General features: G+C 36.9%; 1 long non-coding RNA gene across 1 annotated transcript; it reads left to right on the top strand.

Annotated features, from left to right (window-relative positions):
* Positions 1 to 12,136: 12,136 nt before the first annotated feature.
* Positions 12,137 to 17,112, top strand: LOC139126850 (uncharacterized). Its single transcript, XR_011550826.1, has 4 exons — positions 12,137 to 12,294; positions 13,201 to 13,370; positions 15,871 to 16,108; positions 17,005 to 17,112. It is a non-coding gene; the product is annotated as an uncharacterized lncRNA (long non-coding RNA).
* The last annotated feature ends 726 nt before the right edge of the window (positions 17,113 to 17,838 follow it).

Below are 17,838 nucleotides of genomic sequence, written 5' to 3'. Positions count from 1 at the left end.
GAATAGAACATATCAGAAAATTTGTACCGAATTTATTTACAGGGTTTGTAATTGTCTCACTTTTCGAAAATCATGACATTCATGGTATAAGCCTTGCCTGATGTCAGGATTTGAAATCCCAAGGTATGTCATTCGAATCGACAGCTCTCTGGGAATTGTCTCATGACTACTGTATATGGAAGGCTAGTAATAAAAATATAAAAAAACATGGAAAGCAGGAAATAGATAGAATCTGTATATTTGTTGAAATGAATATCGACCTGCAATAAAATCTGAAGTAGGCCATGAAGATACTGGTACCTCAAGAATACGATATGGTTGTCTCGTCTTGTCAACATTAATGATAATTAGAAACCAGCATTGCCAACACTGTTTCCGGTAAACGTACTTGTACTTCCTAGAATGATGTAAAACAAACCTGGCCTATGTGGCGCAAAGCCCGTACCACCAGAAATACCTGCAGCAAGAAAATCATGTACGGGTGCAAGAAAAACGAATAAATGTATTCATATTCAACCTTTGCTCTCGGTAGTTTGACATCACACTACTCTTGTCAAGTAAAAAATTCCAACGATTAAGTCTAATTCAAAGAGGGGAAAAGACCACAAACTCAATATGTGACACAAAGACGCTATGGGCTAGGCAAAGTCAGTTTATTTTGACCGATTGATGACGGAGACCACGAACCCTGTCTAGGCCCAGGTACAGGATTACATTACAGGCCACAAGCGAGAAGAGTTGATATTACATGATGTTGGATATATACCATGAGACATATATCTCAATGAATATATAGCAGTATAGCGTCCAGTACCGTCTAAGTTTTCAGAGCAAACGCTATACCATCATACTATCGACAGGCTAGTTTGATATACTGTAATTTTCCAAGCTAGATCGCATTTTTTTGCAAGTTTAGTTGGTTCCCGAGCTTTTCGAGCTGAAAGATATTTTGTGGTCGCACGCAGAGATATATCTAATTATCGAAATTTTCGAAATCTCTTAGTCTATCAGACTTTTCAAGGTAGATGATATTTCATTACAAATGTCACTGATTCCAGACAATGGCTGGTATAAAAAGTCCGATACCGTCGAATAGTATCAACTGTAACGCCTAGGTTTTGAAGTTAGGCGATAAATTATCACAACTTTGACTAGCTCAGTAATCTCACGATTCAAAGGTGCTTTCAGAATCGATGGAAATTTTCATGTTTGGTAAAGGTTATAGAAATCGCCATGCACAGGCCAAACATCAACCGATTGACAAAGAACTTTGACATTTAAAATCTGCCAGGGTACGCATGCTGCTATAATCTCTCGCTCTCATTTACACCTGTATGGATTTACGCCCTATTGTTTCTTCTCTGATGCCAATCATGTCTTGTAACTTGCTGTCTGATTGCCCGTGAGAATGTAAACATGGATTCTGTCACATAAAACGAATAAGCATCTATGACATACATTTAATTTACTGGTCTCCAGCAAGAGGAAAGATTCGACGAACTCAGAAAGATATATATATATATAAATACATCATGACGCGCATGTTGGGGCAAACGCTAAATATGATACACTGGTTCGATCGTTGTGATGAATGCGGGATACTAATTTGGTCTCCTGGAAATCAGACGTCGCTCGAAAATCATTTTGACGAGCGACACTGCCGTAATAAAATATCGTCAAACACGGTCCTCCACAACATTTTAGTGCAACATTTTAGGTAATCTCTTTCGTGAAGTCTTCACGTCAACGATGGTATACGATGGTCTTGGATATTATGACAGTTCATTTTTGAGATATTTGACATCATGGCACCGGCTGAATTTAGTGTAACTTTGCCATGAGCAATGCTACTATCGATCTTTCATATTTTTATACCATATGATTGTGTCGTTATTTTTGCTATCGACACCAAACCATATATTTCTCGCTTTGCGAATGTCTCGTGTTCATGATAAATGCAATGCGTAATTAGTTTCACACTTTGAACAAGTAAGGAAAGAGATGGAATTAACTAAATTCAATTGCTTTTTGGCTGCGTGACAGGTACCACAATTATTTCATCTAATTTTTGTGAATGTCACTCACTATTTTGTCGAATGTCAAAACTAGCACAAGTAATTATTTAAAATTGTCAATATATAACACTATACTATAGACAGTACAGTGTGGTAACTTCTACGTCAAGCCTGACGATACTTTATTACAAGTTTGGCTGGTTGAAATTAGCTGATATTATAGGGAGCACCGTCAATTCTTTTCAAACTACACAGTATTTTGGTTCATTGTGGTAGTTTCCCACCGAAAAATACTCAAGTACTATCAATAACATCGTCCAGTATTGCAGGGCTCGAAATTAACATTTTACCTTGGTAGTACACTTGGGCTACCATTTGCTGAAGTTGGTAGCCCAGTGACAATGGCTGGTAGTCCATGAATATTTTAGTTTAGGGATGCTGTACTCGTTCGACTATAAGCCCCGGTTCAGCAACACAAAATAGCAGTAAAACTAGGGGCTTCAACTCGAGAAACCCCATGTTATGTGTCACGAACGCTTAATTTTATGTTAATTTATATACATTTTAACACTTTCTATCACTTTCAAAATCGGCTTACACATCCAAAGAAATTGTAACTTTAGTAAAAAAAACAGAAAAAAAATATTCTCATGATCTTTATGAACTGGCATGCCTTGTTACACCCGAGTCTATCTATACAGAAAGTAAACATTGATACTGATCGACAACCATAGATAAAAGACAGCGAAACTCTTGTATTACTATTTCAAATCAAACTGATTACACAATCTCTTGATATAGAAGTGACAGTTTTGTGAAATTTCAGCATCAAAACCCAAAACTCGACACAAGTACGTCTTGTATGCTGCCGATCAACAGCATAGTGTGAACTGGCATGCAAAGACTGCACACCGTGTGACGGAAAAGCAACTCAACATTCTAGTATCAAACGCTCTGCATCTTGTGAAAATAACAACATAGCAGTGAAAATTGTAATAGTCACCAGAAAAAAACTCTTTACAGATGAAAGGATAATTTATTCAAACAAATGAAACTGTATGTTGATTGCATTTAGCTCGTCCGAAAGTGACGGACATCGCACGCCAAGTATTTCATGTCCCAGGCTTTGGTAGTCCGTGTGGGCTACCATTTCATGGACTTCGGTAGCCCCAGGGAAAAGTTGGTAGTCTGTGGACGCGGGACTACCGCTAATTTCGAGCCCTGCAGTATTGTTTGGGTTTACGAAAGTGGATGATTTGGCTGACTCTCAACAAGATGACACGTGTATCATACTTCAGATCTCTTCTTACCTCCATTGTCAGATGTTATCGATAGCCACGGTGGATAGAGGGACTGTGTGATAGCAGAGCTAATGTTGTCTAGCTATTCAAGCTAAAATACATTTTTTAACTAGTACTTTTGGCTCACTCGGTGATTTTATGATTCAAGGGTGCTTTCAGAATCATAGAAATTTTTAAGTTTCGGAAAATATTCGTCAAGAAGAGGCCAAACAACGGCCAATTGCAAGTGAACTTTGACATTTTAAAAACCTGCCAGGTACGCGGTTTTCTACAGCGGCTATAATCTCTCACTGTCATTTACACCTGTATGGATCTAATCCCCATTGTTTCTTCTCCGACGCCGATCATGTCTCGTAACTGCCTGTCCGATCGTCCGTGAGAATGTAAACATGGATTTTGTCACATCACGATTAGGAAACTCACAGGATTGCTTTTAGAGGAGAATAATTATGATAACATAAAAAGAAAAGGCATCCATGATATTTAATTTTACTCGTCCCATACAAGCTAAAAGCTGCAACGAACACCGACAACTATGATGTTGGGTCTCTCGGAAATAAGACGTCGCTCGAAAGTTATTATTAGTCGAGCGACATTGTCGGCAAAAGCTACTGTTGTCATAAAATACACTTTGACTTAATAACCTAGAAATTATCAGCTAGACGTATCGTCACACATTCCTAGATCTTTTTGTCTTTGGTATCATATACATTCAACAGCATTGGATAGTTTGGATGACATTGTCAGAAATCTCGGCGAGTCAGATTGTGAACTCAACCTGACAAAAACGATATTATCAATAGTCTCTGATATTTTCCTGTTCATATTCGAGATAAAGGATGTCGCCATGGCACCGGGTGAATTGCATGTAACTTTTGCATAGGTGTCGCTACTAGTCGATCCGTAGTAGTTTTGACTACACGATAGTGTCATTAATTTCTATTTTCGATTCTAGACGATGTATATCTTGCATTGCATGTTTGGGTGTTGAGCTTTCATGATAACAACTATGGGTTCAATTAGAGGTGACATAAAAAGTTCAAAGTCTGATCAAAAACTGAAATCTTTAAGTTTATCGCGCAACCTCCCCCACCTCCCACCCAAACCCCCATGAAACTTAATTGTTGAATGTTGATCACAGCTTCCTAATATTTCTTACAGTGATACTCAGGACTGGTGATATTGCAACATTATTCAAATGAAAACACCAGTTAAGTTCGAAAAATTTCCCGGTCTGTCACTGTACATATAACATCAATATCAAAGTATCAAAGGGTCTCTATTGACTTTACCGCGAAAGGAGCGAAAATGTGTAATTACTCAGGGTTTTCACAAGCTGTAGAATATCTCTCAGGGGATAGTGTCAAAGTACAGGGGAGATATTTGGGGGAAAACGTGCAAAAGTTTTGATGGGAGAGCAAGAGATGTCCCCTCTCCCATAGAAAATTTTGAAAAATCGCTGTCTGCACTGGTACTATCTGAGAGAAGTTTTGTTTTGCATTAAGACCGTTTGAAAATGACATTCGACAATGATATTTTTTCAATGACAATGATAATTTTATTTGATTTTTTTAAATTTTTGCATGATCAGTGGCTGAGGAACAATTATTCAACAATGCAACAATTTACAATACATCTAGACGCATTAAGGTGCGAAATTGTGTTTCTACCGTTTCTAGAAAGTTTAGCTAGAAGTTTAGAAAGCTAAATTAGATTTGTCTAAATCTAAATCTAAACTTAGAAAGTTAAGCAAGAAACGATAATTATCGCTTTCTAAATAGCGTTCTAAGTTTAGAAATTAGCTGAAGTTTAGAAAGTTGGGCCTCGAGTGAAAACATGTTTTCGAGGATATATCGGATAAAAACGATAATTATCGCTTTCTAAATAGCGTTCTAAATTTAGAAAAAAGCTGAAGTTTAGAAAGTTGGGCCTCGAGTGGAAACATTTTTCCAAAGATAATCGGATAAAAATGATAATTATCGCTTTCTAAATAGCGTTCTAGACAGACAAGACGTGGTTCAGATTATCTTTGTTCCACGATGATCGCGTCCATTGTAGTGCAAATTAATGCTAACAGCCTTATCAATGCCTCATTAGCATTAACTTGAATCACAACTTTATCAGCACAAATTGACGCGATCGTTATGGAACACACCTTGGTCATTAGCTGAAGCAGTACGGTTCCTTTTTGTCTATTGGACAAGTCACATTTGAGCTTTGGATGTTAAAACTTACTTCCGGGGGGAAATAGTATTTTCCAGGCTATACAAGAAAGCTCCTACATGCTCACACTTTTTAATTTAAAACACTCGGGAATTTACAGATGACCACAGAAACTGTGAATCAACCTTTTTTCCGACATAATCTTGAAAGTGTTTGCGGGACTTCATCTCAAGCACTGCACATTTCACTGTGAGCACGCAGCTGGGAGATGGCAGCCTGGTCCGGCAACACTTTTGATAAGGCCAATGCATTAATTTGCATCACTTATGGGAAGTACTATATCGTCGGTCTATTGGACAAGTCACATTTAAGCTTTTGCTTTTAAAACTTACTTCTGGACTGAAGACTGCTCCTACAAACTCACACTTTTTCCATTGAAACACTTACGAATATACAGATGACAATAGAAATGGTGTACCAACGTTCTTATCCGATATATCTATGGAGAACTTTTTCTACAGTAACTCAAACTCCGACTTTCAAAACTTCAGCTAATTTCTAAACTTAGAACGCTATTCAGAAAGCGATAATTTTCGTTTTCATCCGATATATCCTTGGAAAAAATTTCAACCTAAGGCCCGACTTTCTAAACTATACAGCTATTTTCTAAATTTAGAACGCTATTTAGAAAGCGATAATTATCGTTTTTATCCAATATATCCTTGGAAAAACCTTTTCTGCTCCAAGCCCGACTTTCTAATCTATAGCTAATTTCTAAACTTAAAACGCTATTTAAAATGCGATAATTATCGTTTTTATCCGATATATCCTTGGAAAAAAAATTACAACCTCAGGACCGATTTTCTAAACTACAGCTAATTTCTAAACTTAGAACGCTATTTAGAAAGCGATAATTATCGTTTTTATCCGATATATCATTGGAAAAAGTTTTTCATCAGAGGCCCGACTTTCTAAACTAAAGCTAATTTCTAAACTTAGAACGCTATTCAGAAAGCGATAATTATCGGGGTTTTGTGTATATCGTTTTTAGCTAGTTTAGCCCCCATAGGGAATACACGTAGTTAGAAATGGCTTTGAGGAACAGACACAATTCCGTACCTAACTCTCTATACGGCTGGTAAAATAATTAGCTCTCGGATATACCAAAGATTGTGACCATTAATTCATTAATTCTCCGTTGGTTTCATATCTCGTGTCTAAAACTGGTATCGAATATATGCATGGTCACCCATTCATTCAGTATCTTTCAACATATCAAGCAATATATATCGTATCTCGTATCAAACAAAATTCATGAAAAAATGTGCGACTTTGTCCCTTGATTGATTGCTTTCTTCCCCCCCCCCGATTTCCTTCTCATGCCAATATCGAACAATTAAAGATAGTTGGCTCATGGCTCATACAGTGCGACCGATTACTGAAATTATGCGAACTCTACGAAAGGTCAAACCATTTTCAATGACGCAAAAAAATGCTGTATATGAAACTTTAAATATTACGATTTTTGGGTACGAGAGTCTCATTGGCAAGAGAGTATCCGACACATCATAACACAAACCGGTATATGCATAATCACTTTCTAGCAGGCTGTGCGTGTATGTCCAGCGTAACGGACTTGGGTCATTTGTAAAATCTTATATTACCCTAAAAGACTAACAGTTAGAGTCAACTTTTTCCCTTTCAATCATTATTTGTTTGCAACTTTGAAATTTTACAGCCAGAGAAACGACTTCGCCAGCTTGCAATTTCTCTGGCCAACACCTGATTATATTAGCAATTTATTATTATAGGACACTTACTTTTGACCAAACCAAAGTAGGATATCTTGATATTGTTTCTGTCGGATAAAAAGTTTTTTGGTTGGGTTACCCCTAAAACAAAACAAACAAAACAACAAAAAAAAACAATTAAAGCATCCGACATCGAGCTTTTGACGTTGTTTCCTAGTTCCACACTTTGAATTTTGCTTTGGTGGATGTAAAACTTTACTGTACTGCAATAATTGAAAGTATATTGATGGTATCATTCGTGTTTATGTGTTTAAGTATGGCTTTCCGATAGGCACCTTGTGTTCAAAAGTCTAAATAGAAGCTTACAGTTTGTGTAATATAAATAATGAATACACGACTATACAATATAACAATGTCATACAGTATCAAATAGTGTCCAATATTTTATAGGCGACATAGACATACCATGTCATAGGTGACATGAGTCTGTAATGACACACCGGTAAACTTATCGATACTATATATCGTACCCCTATCGACATTATCGGTAGCATCGTATGTTTCACAGGCGTTATTGATCTTTAGTCCAATACAGCAGACGATACCAGATAGTATCGGATAGGCCTACTATCGAATTTTATTTTGTTCATATGTCAGAAGCGACATGTGTATCTAGCGAAATCAAATTGATATGTTATAAGTGTTATCGATGGTGTCGATATTTTCTTAATTAGCACTTCTAGGATATATGTATATCCGATGCTAAACGTTTGTGCACAGACAAAGATCTTTTCGTGTTGTCTGTAATGTCGTGCCTATATGCTGGAGCTTGAATGACCAGTGACCTTATTCAGAGAGCATGTTGGGATCCATAAGCTTTCGAGATGGCTTCGAGGGCTCAGGGCCATATTAAAAGTAACACTGTACTATCATAGAATTATAGAATTACGGCTTCGTCAACAGTTGAGCTCTCAAACTCGCTCAATGTTTGGAAAACAATCGATGATTAGTTTGCAGGATATTCTCGAATTCAGATTATTATTTATTCAAAGTGTTATAAACGCGATTGGAACTAATTTTTGGATAATTGGATGGTGAAGTAGTGTCGATTTAATCTGCAAATGTAAGCTCATCTGCTTTCCTTTTTAAGTTACACAGTTATTTTTATAGTAATGTGTAAAATTGCAACATTGAGCTATAGAGCTTAACAATTGTGATAAATTTGAAAGATATGAAGATCCAATTATCACGAATTAGTTCCAATCTTGCTTATAACATTTATAAAGTGAACATGGCATGAAACTTACTTTTGCAGGTCAGCTTGATAATTTTTATTTTGTGAAAGCAAGGGCTATTTCTGCTTGTTGCCATCTGTTCAGGCAGAATAAAGCCATGTTGTATTGTTTTTTCATTCGTTTTAGTCATTCTCTTGTGTTCTTGCCACAACTCTAGGCCTATAGAAACTTTTGTAGAAATTGCCGCGCCTCGCGCCTCCCTCAATAATTGAATGTAAAGTCACCCCCCCCCCCATTTCCACTGACCCTCACTGTAAAAAATAATGCTCCCTTCATATATGCTATACAGCTCGCACCTGTTATACCTTGAATACTAAATTCAGCTTGACCCCGACATAGCCGGCACTGGATATCGGGTGTGTACGTTGTTGTTCTTCACAATGATGTGCCAGGCTTATCACGACTTGTCAACAAAAGTATATTTTACATAAAGAGGTTCAGAAAATCGCCCCAATAATGAATGTTTCTCGTTTCCAGTTTCTATCATTGTTGGACAAGGATGCCAGAGTTTGCCATAAAATTGACCACGGCCACTTCTTATAAATGTACGTCGTGATGATAACCATAATTTATTATCCATTTTGTCTGTCAAAGCATGCATACACCTGGTAACAGAGCTACATTCCAAAATGAGCCTCAATTTGAACAAATGTATCACATAAACTTTTGAAATATATACTACGGAAATTCTGTAGCATATACATATACAGATGCTGCATTTTGCTTTATTAATTTGCCTTTCTTTAAAAAAAAAAAACATGGAAATTTGGCTTTGTGGGGTGACTTGTCTCTGTTGACAATGTACAAGTAGTAGCTGCGTAGGCCTACAGGAAATCATTTCATGTGTAGTAACTGGAATCATTTCAGTCTTAACACAATTCGGGTCCGTTAAAAAACTAGACTGTATAAGAGCACTCAAAATGGCTACCAAATAACCTAACTTTATTCATAATTTCCTGTGTCAGCACCCTTTACTATACCTGGAACAAACTTTATCACTAAAATTGGTAGTGGTTCTTTAAAGATTGAGATCTCGATGATTTCTCGTCTGCACATCTGTGATTTGCTGTACCGTGTAAAAAGATGCTTCTTTTTTCTTTCAAACTTTCCAGCATTCTGGAGCAGATGCTGTTATCCTGTACTTCCATGTAAATTTGGTGCAGCATTAAATTTCTCTATTCGTTTTGTCATGGCATATAAAGAAAAGCATTGTGACAGAAAAAAACAGGAAATATTGGCATTTCAGCATGCGCATTAGGGCGAAAAAACCTTCTGAGAAAAAGGAAATGAAAAAGAGATGCGGTTGACAGAAATAAATCAAGATGACGCAGCCAGGAAGAAGGAATGATGCTTCAGAGTAAATCTTCTAACCAACCCCCACCCCACCCTGCATATCACATCGTTCACTGTGTTACTGGGTTATCCGGGCAAAGAAAGATTGTCTACCGCAGTCGAAGTGATGAATTTGGCGAAATTGTTTCTGTTCAAAGTTGGCACCAACCACAGGCTTCCGATCAGAAGGCGAACCGCAAAACCGTCACTGGTGCAATATACATGTATCAGTGATGGTTTGGCGGCTCGCTTGCATTTATTCGAAAGCAAGTGGCACCGACCATCGATAAATTTTCATGTTAAGGTGTGTCTATAGTGCGATCTTTTCTTTTTCCGCCGAGACGCGATCATGTTGCGCTGCCCTTTCACGGTCCCTCCGGGGCCGTACTAATATACTGTAGTTCTTTAATCCCATGCCACATCGAGCGGGGACAGCTGTTTACATACATGACATTATGGTAATTTTATGCAAATTTCATCAAATATCAAATACAAATACACCTATAACCTTCACGCTGGTATACGCGTACGTACGCTACAGATCCAAACGGGGATCAAAACCAGCCAAAAATAAATCGCGTCTGACTAACTCCTGTATATAGACACGCGTGAAGAAACCAGGAAGGTACCACCATACCAACAATTTCCTAACCGATAGCCAAAGAAGAACCAATCGCAATATGTTACACATATGCAGAACTGGGTATCCATTCAGCGACACGCTTTCAAGCGGCGAGGCACCCTCGGCACCTTTCGGCAGAGATCATCTTGTTGATGACACATCGATACTTTCCTCTCATCAACCAACAGAATCCAGCGATTCATCATCACTGTCTACTCACCAAGAAACGGAAACAAGCCACACTAATGAACTATCTACACATTGTGACAGTGAGAACGCCAGTGAGTATGCATCAAGTTCAAATTCATGTGACGATAGTATGAGAGTACGGCAAACAAAGAGACGCCGTCTATCACAGCCACTCAGAAACTATTCCATTTTGTACCAGGTCACATGTTGCAAAAACGTATGCATACAAGATTTTTCTCCCGCTGAATTAAAAGATGTAGAACTCACATTCAAGGACATTGGCAATGAAGTGAAACAGAAACAATATATCCTCGACAACATTAGACAACATTCCGTTCTCAGTATGAAAGGGAAACGAAAGCACACGGAGACTGATTTCCGCATTCTCGGCAAGCCGTTTGCGTAAAGGCATGGCGTGAAATGCACAACATCAGTCAGAAGCGGTACGAAAATTGTGTACGCATGTACAAGGATGGTGTTATCAACGTAGTACACGGTAATGCCGATCAGATAAAAATGAAGAGCAAAACGACAATGGCGTTGACGTGGATGCGCTTCCTGTTCGAGCGAATTGGTGATTGGATGCCGCACAAAACTGAAGTTCACCTGCCGAAAACATCATCAAAGAAATGTTCTATCAGAGAATGTGCAAAGAGTTTGAAGAGGACTATAACATAAAACCAGAGGACAACATAAGCTATGAATATTTCACTACAATTTGGCCGAGCATTTACCCGCATTTACCCGCTTGCAACAATATCCGCATTGTTTTGGTGTTTACACAATGACAAATTATGCATAATAGTCGCTGCACATTGTTATGACTTGTGCTTATACTTTAATGTCCTGAACTAAATCATATGGAGGGAAGTACAATGAAAAGACTTCTGTCATAAAATTACAATTAAATTTGTGGTATCGATGCATTAGACTATTCAAACCTTACTAAACGTGTTGGCACCAACTTAGTTGGGGCTTTGGTAGTCACTTTATAATCTAAATTTATGTAATGATAGTGAACTGAAATGGAGATCAACTGGAGTGAACAAATAGCGATAACTTAAATTAGCATATGAATACTTTTATATATAGAGCTGGTTTGCCAAATGACTTAGGAATTTTCCTAACTCGATGATTAAAATAAATTACCAGGGTAATGCAACTAGCAACTGCAGGGCAAGGTGAAGGCATGCATTGTCTCCCCCCACACACAAACACAACTTCTGAAACATTTGAAGGGAAGTGAAGGCCGTAGGTTTTGATCATTTTGTGATTCTTCGTAGTTTTGATTGATATATACGTATTCGAAATGTGATCACAATGCAATTGAATTAGTCTGGCCACATTGATGTTTTTAACTTGCCATGATGTATGGGTCACAGTCTTACAACACAAAAAATATGAATGAACATATCAGTGCAGGGTATTTTTCTGCATTTACTCAATATGACAGCACGAACTGGAGTTTTCCATCTTGTTTTCACTCATTCATATTCATTCACAGACTTCAGAATTTGTTGAGTGTAGCATATGTGCACAGTTGAAAGAAGACCGAAACCGAGCTAAGACAAAACAAGAAAAAGAAATCATTTCGGAATTGCTGAAAAAACATTTTGTCCAAGTTGAGTAAGTATTTTGTGTATGATAATTTTCATGGAATGATAATATTATGTGCTGTACATGTGTCCTGCCTTGTGAATATTGTTAATTGGTTCCAATGTTTATGATGATATATGCTGTTTTCAGGACTGAAATTTAATGAAAATTCTCAGGTACGTCACTAGTGCAGACACATAGATTTGAAACAGGGGAGACCAGTATGATAGGGGTCCCTTCATTCATTATATTGTTGAAAGCTGCTAAATTTGATAATTTCAGTGCTTTGCTTTTTTTGTTTATGAACTGCTCTTCTTGATCTATTTTGCATCATACTATAATAAACCAAATGCCACTATTCTTCCTGTCAAATTTGTCCATCTCTGTGTAAGAAGTAAATTTTGTTATATTAAGAAATGAGTTCAAGTCCACTTCAGAATTCAATTTCCTAGAGAATGTATGTGTACTGTAAGTTATTTGCTGTATACTTTCAAGTTATTCATTGTTTCATGGATAACATTGTAAGCATGTGAGCTAAATCAATCATGAAGAGAGACAAAGTGTTCAGAGTTCTATCCTTGGACAATACTCTATCTTGACTCTAGTATTATATGTCGTCATAATGCACTAGTTTGTTTGAAATAAGTTGATTGAATGACTGTGATACTGATATGCCATTGACCAAAACAAATGCAAACGTAACCAACATAACAACCTCACAAACTAATAAATGGCCATGCATTTGCAAAATAGTTTTTGTTTTTTTAACACCCGTACCTGCACGCATACATGCATGTGTATTGGCTTTGGTATTCACAGTTGTACCTGTGTCTTTTGATAGCAGTGAAAAGCTTCATTGTTACCCAGAAGGTTGATTTTGTGAAGTATCATAGATTAGTATTGAGAATGTTGATATTGTATCTTTTATGTATATAGGACAGAGAGAAAGGTGTATCATGCAACCCGAGAACAGGCAAGATTTGAACCTGATGAAATAATGTGTATAATTCAGGATGGAATGGATCAGAAGAAAACAGCAATCCCAAGACTAGTAAATGAGGATAAGATGACAAGCTTGCTTGCCCGAATACGATTGCATATTACCGGTGAGTTGTTGTCAGCTTTTGTCCCATAGGCGATATGCCACACCAAGCAATGGATATTAAGCAATAAACACCAAGTAAAATACTTTATGTACGTTCTTGTAGATTTATGTTTATGAATGTATGGCACACGACACTAGCGGTATACATCCCAAAGATCTAATGCGGTGTTCTGTAATTGTCCAAGAACGTATATCCAGTATTTTACATAGGGAAAGCACACCCAGTGACGGCATACCATGAGATTTTGATCAGTTCACAACCTATTTGCACAAGGAAGAGCCATTGTATACAAGAAGTAACTGGTCAAAATGAGTGGTTTACTATTGCTAGATGTGATTTATTGCTATTATATCACAACAGTATATTGGAATTCTTGCACTGATGTCAGAAAAGGATTTTTGCTCTTGCCGAAAGCTCATGCAGGTGCCAAACATGATATATCACGTATATACCATGGTTCTTTTCATTCTCAACCAATCTGATAGCTACATTTGTGCCATCAATATGCTGGTATGATATGATGCAATATATTGACCAGTTTCCAACATATATTCGCAAACAATGACAAGTGCTAATCTGGAGTGAAGCGGTCAAAACCTAGTGGTATATCCATTGCTCAGTTGTCGCTAACACAATTTTCTCCATGCTATTGTCCAATAATAATGCAACTGTGCAGATGCCAGTATGACATGTCTCTGAAAGTGCACAAATTTGTGTTTACAACACAAACGATTGTAGAAGTATGTGGGCCACAGGATGAAAGTTCTAATGTTAATTAGATATATTCATGTAACACAGTGTTTTAAGGAGGAAATCTGCATAAAAATCTTCCCCCTACTGTCTGTGGTTATTTCAATGGGAATATAAGAAGTCATGGGTGCACTGTGGAACTGCTGATGATGCATGTCATTTTACACTGAGGGTAGTTTTTGAATGCTGGTATAATAAACAGTGGCTATAACCATCTATTTGAGGTAAACACTATCTGTTTCACTCAAGGTGTAGCACATGTTTTTGAAACTTGCATTCTATGACAAAAACAATATTTTTTTTAGTTTGTTAAGATTTTCAGACATCATATGATTGAATGACAAGGGCCTCTTTTTAACATGGTAAAATAAGGAGATTCTTGGATCAAACCAAACAAGTTCGATCAATAGCTGACTTTTTGACATTTGTCCAGATTTACAAAAATTAAGCATTTATAGTGGAAATTTCTGCTTGTAATGCAGTACCGTGTCGGTGTGTATCCTGTAACGACTTTAGAACCATTGAACATATCTCCTTTGTACCGGTACATGGATGCAACCTGGACTGTTTATGAGATTTTGTTGGAAACAAAACTTATCATTATGTAAAATTAAATAAAAAATATGACAAAATTATATACTCAAGAATTATAGGTCAAGCTGATTTTATGACTTTGTAATTATTTTTCATGTATGAGAAAAAAGATTCAGAAAAACTCCTGTTGCATCAGCCAGTCCATGATGGCAATACTGGTATCATTCCTCTGTTTACCTCAATCATGACTCCAAAGGGATATATGATTATTCAGATGATACTAATATTATATAGGGCTCAGCCCTTGGTGTCACGCCAGGCGTTGAGAGTAAAAATGTAATTTGTATCGATTCATGATTAGTAATCATAAAGGATAAAATAGAATTAATTGTTACTTTCTATATACGTTTGTACAAGTATGACCGGTTTAGGGCCTACCCTCTAATGACAGTTCACGTACATGATGTCGGACCCCTTTAGGTATAGATTTTCTGTTATGTGTAAAAAAGTTTGACATAAATTTGCAATTTTTTACCATGATTAATATATATTGTGTTTAACAAGGACGTATTGTGCCATCATTAACTTTGCAATAGTAACTGTACCGCCCAACTTCCGATATTGTAAGCTGAAAACCAGCGTTACTTCTAAAAACGGGTAAATTTTGCATATAGTTATTGACACAGAGGGCGCTTTTCTAAGGTTCAATCCCAGCATTCTTTGCAAATGTTCTCGTTCATATGCACGACAGTTTTCTCTCTTCTTTTAATTTTTAGGCATGATAAGAAATTTTGTATCAGCGACAGGGTGGATAATAATAATTACTCGCTAATAAAAAAGATAATTTTATTAATGGCATGTTATAAAATAATAGAGAGCACGTTTTGAATTTGTTTATTTACGAGCACTCAAAAAAAACATGGCGGCGCCCCCGAAAGAAGGGTACACTTCCGTTACTCGCATAGTATATTATGAATGAGCGCATGCGTAGTCAGTAAGCCGCTGGCGCGACTATTACAAGGGAGGAATAATGAATGGGGAGAGGAGGCTGTGTGTGATTTTTATGATTGCTCAGTAATTTTATTTTAGGTTATATCGCTCATATTGCATGTCTGCATGTCATATAAATGTCATTGATTCTAATAGTCAAGTACAGTGATTGTTAAATAATGTATGAAATAATTCTCCCAATATTTTTTCTTTTCTCCAAATACAGGCAATATTATCCATACTAATGTACCAGGTGGTAAAATAATACCGGCTTATGTTGACCTGTGAACTATCCACACGACAGCAACCTATCCATGCACCTGCTGCTGCAAACATTGTTTGACAACCGAGCCCGTTTATCCAGATGTTTATTTACTCAATTAGACAACTGCTATCGTGAAAATAAAAATCGATACATGTTAAGTCTTGCTCATGTGTTGGTGCAGTACAAGGTATTTGATATGGTGAGTTTATTTAGTAAACAGTGTTACTTTAAATAGATCCCTCATATTAAAGCTCCAGAAGCTGTATCTTTTGGATATTTTTTTCAGAACTTTTGTTTTGTGGTTTCCCTAAACTTTCTGCATTGAATGCCTAAACTGTAATTTAATGCCAAGTATTTAGCATATCAACACAATCTATATGAGTGTAATCTGTATTGTTATTGTTGAAAACTGTTTTCAAGTCCAGACTAGAATTCATTTGTAAACAGTAAGCAATGATCACTACACACATACAAGCTGCATTGACCCAAAAAACACCTGAAATTTCTGCATGACAAATGGATTTTGGTCAAACACTGTAGTTGATATACAGAAGCAAAATACTGAAAAAACTTGATACAAGTTACAGCTTATGTGCCTTTAAAATAGACAATGAGTTTAAACGGGTGTGATTATACCTGTAGTGTAAAACTTCAAAGGGAGGTTCGAAGGTTGATTTTTACATAGCTTTTGGGTCGCTTATTCTGGAAAAAGCCATTTCCCCGCGATTTCTTTGCCATATCACATGATGAAAGCGCCAAGCTTTTCACTTTCTCTCCATGATCCAAAATAAATTGAGTTGAAGAAGCCCTAAACTACAACTTCCACTACTATTTTTATCTGTTTTTGTAAAAAATTGCATGAGGTATGAATGGTGAAAATGGCTTTTCGGAATAAGTGACACTAAAGGCAGCACATACGCAAAAATCAGCCTTGGTGAACTTCCCCTTTAATTTCAAATCAGGCACAGAGTTATCAAGATATTTCCTTATCTCTATCCTATATGGAAAATGGTAAATTAAAGTGAAAGAATACAATGTTTTCCATGTGTTTGAATGGTCACTATTTATTCAGTGATGTATCCTTCACAATCACAGGTTGACCTTCATTTCCTACCGGTCGGTCATACTCACGAGGATATTGACCAGTTGTTTTCCTGCATCAGCAGACACTTGAAGAAGACAAACATTTATACATGGATGGTAAGTTTTAATTTAAAGGAGTGACATGGATTTGCTACAAACACCAGTATACCCCCTTGCATTAAGGTTATGCATTCATGATATTGTACAAAATGAGAAAACTACCATATAGGTTTCTGATAAGACGGCAGGTGTCTGATACTAATATTGTAATTTCAGCATTAACTTTCCTCAGATTGAGTTTTTTCAAGTCACTTAGGCAACATGCTGTGAGTTTTCATTGTCCTGAGTAAAAAAGGAAATGTTAGGCTGCGTATACAAATAACAGGAGGGCTGGAGGAATTGTGATTGAAATCTTATTTTTTTTCAGATCCCCCCCCTCAATACCCTTAACAATTTTCAAGCTCCCCGTCTATATGATCAAAAATTTTAAAGCCCCCCCCCCCCAATTATCATCATGTTCTTCCCAGGATTTTCTGGTAGAGTGGAGACCATTTTCCATAACAATAAATTTAATTGTCATGATAATGAGTTTCTATAAATAATATTTACCAAAAATTAAAGAGTGCCAGCCAACACTATAATTGCTTAGGGATTACAATGATCATGTAGCTGCATATGTATTAGGGATGCACACAAAGAAATATAGAAATCTATTGGGCAGTTCTGCTCAGAAGTGTCCAACACTACCTGTTATTAGCAGTTTGTAGAGCCATATTCCCAGGCAAGTTCTTTAATTGATTCATTTTTAAAGATAGTCGACTTTTTTGAATTATCAGGCAAAGCCGA

The sequence above is a fragment of the Ptychodera flava genome, unplaced genomic scaffold (assembly GCF_041260155.1).
Source record: "Ptychodera flava strain L36383 unplaced genomic scaffold, AS_Pfla_20210202 Scaffold_137__1_contigs__length_134875_pilon, whole genome shotgun sequence".
In the NCBI taxonomy this organism is placed as follows: Eukaryota; Metazoa; Hemichordata; class Enteropneusta; family Ptychoderidae; genus Ptychodera; species Ptychodera flava.
Note: the sequence above shows the minus strand (reverse complement) of the source record. Positions and strands in the feature narration are given on the sequence as shown.